We start from the raw sequence: 7,438 nt of genomic DNA on the forward strand, positions 1-7,438 counted from the left end.
TCCCAGTGCAGCAGGCTTTGTGACCCGAGGTAAATTGGCAGAGCCTCCCAAACAGAAAGACTCAGTCTTTCCTGCACATCAGAATAGGGTCCTCCTCCCCGTCTCCGTCCACCTACCACCCACTTCCAGGAGCTGCAATGCCTCCCTTCCCTTTCCTACCTTCTATAATTGATTCTTGTGTTTTCTTTTCTCCTCTTTCCCTTAAATGATGATTTTTTCGGTCGTCCTTTTTTCCTTCAACCTGCCCATGGGCACAGTTACAACCAGAAACCAAACCGTCCCGAAAGTAGAGGGAAAACTTTAGTTCGCTCCCCATTAAAGTCGGTGTGGGAAATGCGGACCGGTCACTCAGTGACCACAAAGTACCAAGATTGCCAATGAATATTCCAGAGGCCAGGATTGGCTGACTGTGGGTCAGTCGACCAATTGTACTTTTGAGACTAACGTCTCACCAGTTACTAGGTAGAGTAGGAGTCCTTGGGAGGTGCAAATTGTTAAAGCACGCTCCTAAAGATTGAAGGTTCTAGCCCTTTTTTGGAAGAAAGACTTGGAGCTCTATTTCCTAAAAACTCCATCACTGAAACCTTTGTAGATCACAGTTATACTCTAACATAAATGGGTAGCCGTGAGTTAGAATGACTCCATGGTAACTGACTTTTCTGACCTGGTTAGTGAACTGAAACTTAGGAATAAGACCAGGTTTCACCCATGTTTTCACTCATTTACTAAACAAATATTTACTGAGAACTCACTATGTGCCAGGACCATTTTGTGCTACGTGGCAAAACCTGTTTGAATTCTAGTCATTTGTAAAACATTGTGAAATTTAGAATGTGCATAATTGGCCCACAAACTCCACTCCAAATATCTGTTCCAGCAAAGTACTTGTGCAAGTGCAGAGAGAAGTACATGTAGAGATGACACTGCACCATGCTTTTTTAAAAGTAAAAAAAGTATCACCAATTTAATGGCCACCCAGAGGAGACCGGTTAGATGTATAATGGAATTCAATGTTTCATTTAAATGAATGATTTATGTTCACACAACAACAACATCATAGATAAGAAGAGTCCTGCTAGCATAGTAGATACGAGCTGGGTTGCTAACGTCAACGTCTACAGTTCGAATCCACCAGTCACTCAGCACAAGAAAAATGAGGTTTTCAGTTCCCATAAAGATTTATAGAGTTGCAAACCATATACAGGGTGGCTAAGAGTCAGAACCAACTCAGTGGCACACAGCCACCACCACCACCATCGTAGATAATCATAATGTATTACTCAGTGAAACAAAAGCACAATGCAAAACTATACTAACGATTCCCCTTAAAAATAAAAACAAAAATGTATGCATACATATGTATGTTGTTGTTTTCTTGTTCCAAGGAGAAGCTGGTGGGTTTGAGCTGCTGACCAATGCTTATCCTACATTGTCACACCAGGAGTCCACATATATATAAATACCTTTTTAGAGTCTAAGAAGAAGCTTGCGTGCTAAACTGAGGATTAAACCTTCATTGAATGAAATAACACTTTTACCTTTTAAATTATTTGAATCTTTTAGATAAGAAAAGTTTTCATGAATTATTTATACATTTGTTCTTCCTTTATTGTGAATTGGGTGAAGATTTACAGAGCAATTTTCATCAATTTTACATTCAACAATTTGTGTACATTTTGTTTGATCTCATTGATTACAATTCCCACAATGTAACATCACCTACCCATTTCCTCCCTGTGTTTCCTATTTCCATTCCTCCTTTCTTAACCTTTCTGAATTTTGTCCTTGGTAAATGCTGCCTTCTTGATCCCAAATGGTTGTTTATTCTAAGGTGTGCGTCTATCAAGAGTACTATTGTTTCCATTATAGAATGGTGTATTTGACTGATAATTCAGTCATGGAGTTAGCTCATTTCCAGATATGAAGAGAGACTAAGGGCCATAGTCTAAGGGTTCCCCAAATCTATCCCCCAATAAGTCTGGTTTTTGTTTTTATGATTTTTAGTTTTGTTCTCCATTTTTCTCCCACTCTATCCAGGACCTTTTAATGTGATACTTTTCTGGGCAGTTGCTAGTGATCATTTGGTAGTGGTAGACGGACACCATCTAGTTTTTCAGGTCTTGGTTCATGGAGGCTGATGTTCACATGATCCATTTCTTCACTGGACTGATTTACTTCCATGCAGGAGAAACCAATAGCTAAATGTTAGATGGTTACTCACAAACTTTCTTTCTTTCTTTCTTTTTTCACTTTTTATTGTGAATTGAGTGAAGGTTTACAGAGTAGATTATTAGTTTTATGTTCAGCATATCATATTGTTTCCTTCATCACAACGATTGCAATCCCTTCCATGTACCAACAGTTAACAATATTAACCTCTTCATTTTAACATTGCATTCCTTACTGTGTCTCCTGCTACCTTCATTTTCCCTCCACTAATCTCCTTCTTCAACACTTTAAAAAGGTCTTGTGCAACAGATTTGCCTAATGCAATATGTCATCTGATTTCTTGACTGCTGCTTCCATGAGTGTTGATAGTTGATCCAAGAAGAATGAAGTCCTTGACAACTTCAATCTTTTCTCCATTGATAAGAATGTTGTTTATTGGTCCAGTGGTGAGGATTTTTGTTTTCTTTACATTGAGATATAATCCATACTGAAGGCTGTGCTCTTTGATCTTCATCAGTATGTGTTTTAAGTCCTCTTCACTTTCAGTAAGCAAGGTTGTATCATCTGCATATTGCAGGTTGTTAATGAGCAAAGATGTCAGCTTGAGAAATAAGGTGTGCCTGACCCAGGCCATGCTATTTTCAATAACCTCATATGCATGCGAGAGCTGGACAGTGAATAAGGAAGACCATAGAAGAATTGGTGCTTTTGAGTTATGGTGTTGAAGGAAAATATTGAAAGTGCCATGGGCTGCCAAAAGAACCAATAGATCCGTTTTGGAAGAAGTGCAGCCAGAGTGCTCCTTGGAGGCCAAGATGACCAAACTTTGTCTCTCATACTTAGGACATATTGTTAGGAGGGACCAGTCGCTGGAGAAGGGTATCATGTTTGGTAAGGTGGAGGGTCAGAGAAAAAGAGGAAGACCCCCAATGAGATGGATTAGCCAAGTGGCAGCATGGATGGACTCAAGCGTGGCAACAGTAGTGAACCTGGCTCAGGATCGGGCAGTGTTTCATTCTATTATGCATAAGGTTTCTATGAGTCGGTACCAACTCGATGGCACCTAACAAAAACAACAACAATTAAAAGATAATTTACAAGATTTTATTTATCCTTCCTTTCTAAGGGCTTCCATAGGGGAGCCAATTATGAGTCGGTGACTCTTGAGGATAAACATTGGGTCAGGAATCACAAGGTCTGAGGTTCAAGTTCACTAGATGCTCCATGGGAGAAAGATGAGGCTTTCTACTCCTACAAAGACGTACAGCCTTGGAATCCTATACCAGGTCATGATGAATTGGAACAAACTCTACAGCACTTAACAACAACAACTTCTGTTCTGAGGGAAGTTTCAGTGGTTAGAATCATCAGATCTTCTCTAAGATGCATATTAATTACCCACTTAAGACTGAAGGTTATTTGAATGGAAGCTTTCTAGTTGTATTCTTAGCCTATGGTAGGCAAAATATTGAAGTGCAGGAGAAAACAAAAACAAAGACAAGAAAGTGAATGAAGAGAACTTTAAGTAGGAAAAAAAAAAAAAAGACAGTGCCTAAATTACTGGGAAGAAACAGGATGCAGGTGCTAAACTAGGATTGGGTCAGTACTTGGTCTCAATTCTTCTTAAGCCTTCATTCACAGACTGCCTGCCAGGCAACTACTTCCAAATTGGAGACAGAGAAAGAGCTGTAAGAGCTTTCCCTATAGGGTCTTATATCTGTGACCTTAGGAATTAGAGGGGCACTTATCAATATAGGACCGAGCTTTTCGCCAATCTGTAACAACAGCAACAAAAAAGTGAGTGCTCCCTGGATGAAGCCAAGAATTTCCTGATCCTTTCTGTGTCCTGGATGCCTTTTCTTTCCCTCTGTGGTGCCCTCTTCACTCATCTCTGATACTTAAGGCCAGAGAAAATGGGCTCTTCCATTTGCTATTCTTGGTTCCTAAGCATGATCTCAGATGCCTGCGAGCTCTTCATCCATTCCTCACAATGAATGACTTTCATGTGTCGATAAATGCAACCTCCACCATGTGCAAAGTCTGCCATCACATGGAACACAGTCCTGAAAGAAGGACAGAATAAGTATAGGTTCCCCTCCCTTCCCCTGTGATCACAATCTGCTTACTCTCATAGTTAAGTACTTAATCTTATCTCCTCTGCATCTTTTCCAAGACATGGTTCAATGTCCTGCATGCAATATGTGTGGCCAACTGCCTAGAAACCTAGCTCTTTTATTTAGTTAGTCTCAGTAGGAAGTGCCTATTTTTCTTGGTAATTTTTTGTTACCACCTGCTATCATTAGGGACTCCCAGAGCACACTATTTCTTTATGAGTTCATCTAGGAATTCCTAAGTTTATAGCATGCTTGTTCCTGACTCTCAATCTTCATATGCTTTTATCCAAGATTCACTAGCCAAGGGGGTCCAGAACAGGTTAACTAATGGCTCATGTCCCTGTTTCTTCATCTTTAGGGAGGGTGAGACTAGCACCTTCTCTGTAAATTCTTTGGATAGGACTTGGAATGGCCTCTATGCATATCAACCCTCAATGAATGCCATTGTCCTCCATCATGAAATGTTTGATTATGATCTTTACACTGATAACTCACAAGTCTACATCCCCAAGAGACACCCTTATCAGGCGTTGGCCATAGAGTTGGAGTTTAGCGCATAGGTGAAGCATTCTTGCTATTGTTAGTTATCATCCAGTCCATTTCAATTCATGGCGACCTTATCTGAAAAGTCTGGCATGAAAAATGTGCCTGTTAGAAATAGCAGTGGGAAGTAGGGAAGAGACAGGAAATAGAGGTAACACTTACACTGTGTTCTATGGAATGGTGCTCCTGGAATTGCACAATGCAAGTCTTTACTAAGGCCTAGCAGACTAGGTAAAAGGCTATTGCAACATCCTAGGCATACAAAGATGAGGGATTAAGACAATGCACTTATCTTGTTGTTGCTAAGTGCTGTGGAGTCAGCTCTGATTCACAGTGACTCTCTATAGGGTTTCCACGGAGCAGCTGGTGGGTTTGAACTGTTGATCTTCCAGTTATCAGTCCAATGCTTATCCTACAGCACCATAACAGGACTCAAGCTCTTAGGGATGGAGAAAATTGGAATTGGTTTGGCTATTACTAAAAGTAATATTATATTAAAATATTTATATAGAACCTAGGAGCTCCAGTAGCATAGTGGTTACAAATTGAGCTGCTAACCTCAAGATTAGCAGTTCATACTACCAGCTGTTTTGTGGGAGAAAGAGGAGACTTTCAGTTCCTGTAAAAATTTACAACCTTGGAAACCCTATACAGCGTCCTTATGAGTAAGAACCAACTCCACAGCACACTACCACCACATGTTAGGCATTGTGCTTTATTTGTTTTATTTGCATTGACCCAGAACTCACAACACCACAGAGGTAGCACTCTTATTTTCTCCATTTTACAGATGAGGAAGCTAGGTTCAGAGAGGTTAAACTGCCATGCATGCTTCTGCCTCTTGGCATTGTCACTGATGTTCTGTCTACTTGAAATGCTTTCCCCTAGTTTCTCCTGTGACTTGCTCTCCCACTTCATCACCATCCTATTTAAAATAGCAATTTTGTATATTTCTTCTTGTTGTTAAGTGCCATCGAGTCAGTTCTGACTCATAGGGACTCTGTATAGGGTTTTGGAGGAGCAGCTGGTAGGGTTGAACTGTCAACCTTATGGTTCACAGTCCAGTGCTGATCCTACAACAATACACCAGCAGTCCTGTGTCTTCCTTACTTTTATTTATTTATCTCCTTAACACTTATCACCATGTAACATCCATATTTTACTTATTTTGTTTTCTGACTCCCACCACTAGAAGTATTTTTTGGACATGGAAACTCTGTTTCTACCTAAAACAGTGTCAAGCACATAGCTGGTGCTCGTTGATTCTTGTTGAATGAATGAGTGGATTGAAAAAGAAAGCTACAAAGTGATGGGTCAAGGTCGAGGATGAAGAATTAACTTTAGGTAGGAGAAAAGATGCCTAACCATTGAAATCAAAGAAAGCAGGTAAGGAAGGACAGGTACAGGTGGTCGGAAAGGAAGCTTGGGACCTCCTCAACTGTTTTTTTTCTCTGAGACATGAGGAAAGGATGTGGTGACAAGGATAAATGCTAACGTTCAGTGAAGACAGTTCTCCAGTACCAGGTGCTCTTCACATCTTATCTCATTCCTCACATCTGCTCAGAGTAGTTGTTGCTCTTGTGTGCCATCAAGTAGGTGTCAACTCAGAGCAGCTGGTGAGGTTGAACTGCCAACCTTGTGGTTAGCAGTCCAATATTTATCCTACAGCACCACACCAGTACTCCACTCAGAGCAGTGATGGTGGTGATTGTATACCATGGAGTCGGTTACAGGAGCAGAAAGTCTCATCTTTCTCCGTTGAAGTGGCTGGTAGATTTGAACTTTGAATTGCTGACCTTTTGGTTAGCAACCCAGCCCTTAATCCACTAAAATACCAGAGCTCCTTACTCAGATTAATTTACTTGTGATGAACTCAGCTTCTAGATGAAAAAACTAGAAGTTCAGAAATGTTAAGCTGTCCAGTTTTTCTGAGTGAGTAGAATAAACAGAAGTTAACCAGTATACTGACCAGGCAGAGGAAATGAGCACAAAGGCATGAAACCACATGATGTGTTTGGGGTACTGTAGGTGGTGCAGCCAGGCCAATGTGTGACATTACATGTCAGAAGTGTCCAAAGATGAAGTAGAAATAGAACTGGAATGCTGAGTGCTTGGGATAATGTGACCATGATGCAGATAAAGTTGAGGGAAGTTGATTACCATTCCTTAAATTGATTTATGTAAAACAAACCTTATTTAGACAAAAACTAATTTCCAGAATACATCTTAGAATATATCTTTAAATTTCTGAGAGGAATGGAAGCCAGTTTAAAAATAAAAAATCTGAATTCATGGCTTTGAGGATATCAAGCTTTTGTTAAGGATAATAGAAAAATTTGAAAAGGGATAATGAAATTACATATGTGAAAAATATTGAAATGGCAAATATTATGGCATATAATATATATATACATATACTAAATTTAAAAAAATGTTTAAATATTAAAAATCTATTGTTGTTGTTGTTGTCAGCTGCCATCGAGTCGGAACCAACTCATAGTGACCCCATGCACAGCAGAACGAAACAATGTCCGATCCTGGGCCAACCTCACTACCGCTGCCACACTTGACGCCATCAATGATGCCACCTGGCTGATCCATCTCGTTGGGGG

This window comes from Chrysochloris asiatica, unplaced genomic scaffold, assembly GCF_000296735.1.
Source record: "Chrysochloris asiatica unplaced genomic scaffold, ChrAsi1.0 scaffold00213, whole genome shotgun sequence".
Lineage (NCBI taxonomy): Eukaryota > Metazoa > Chordata > Mammalia > Afrosoricida > Chrysochloridae > Chrysochloris > Chrysochloris asiatica.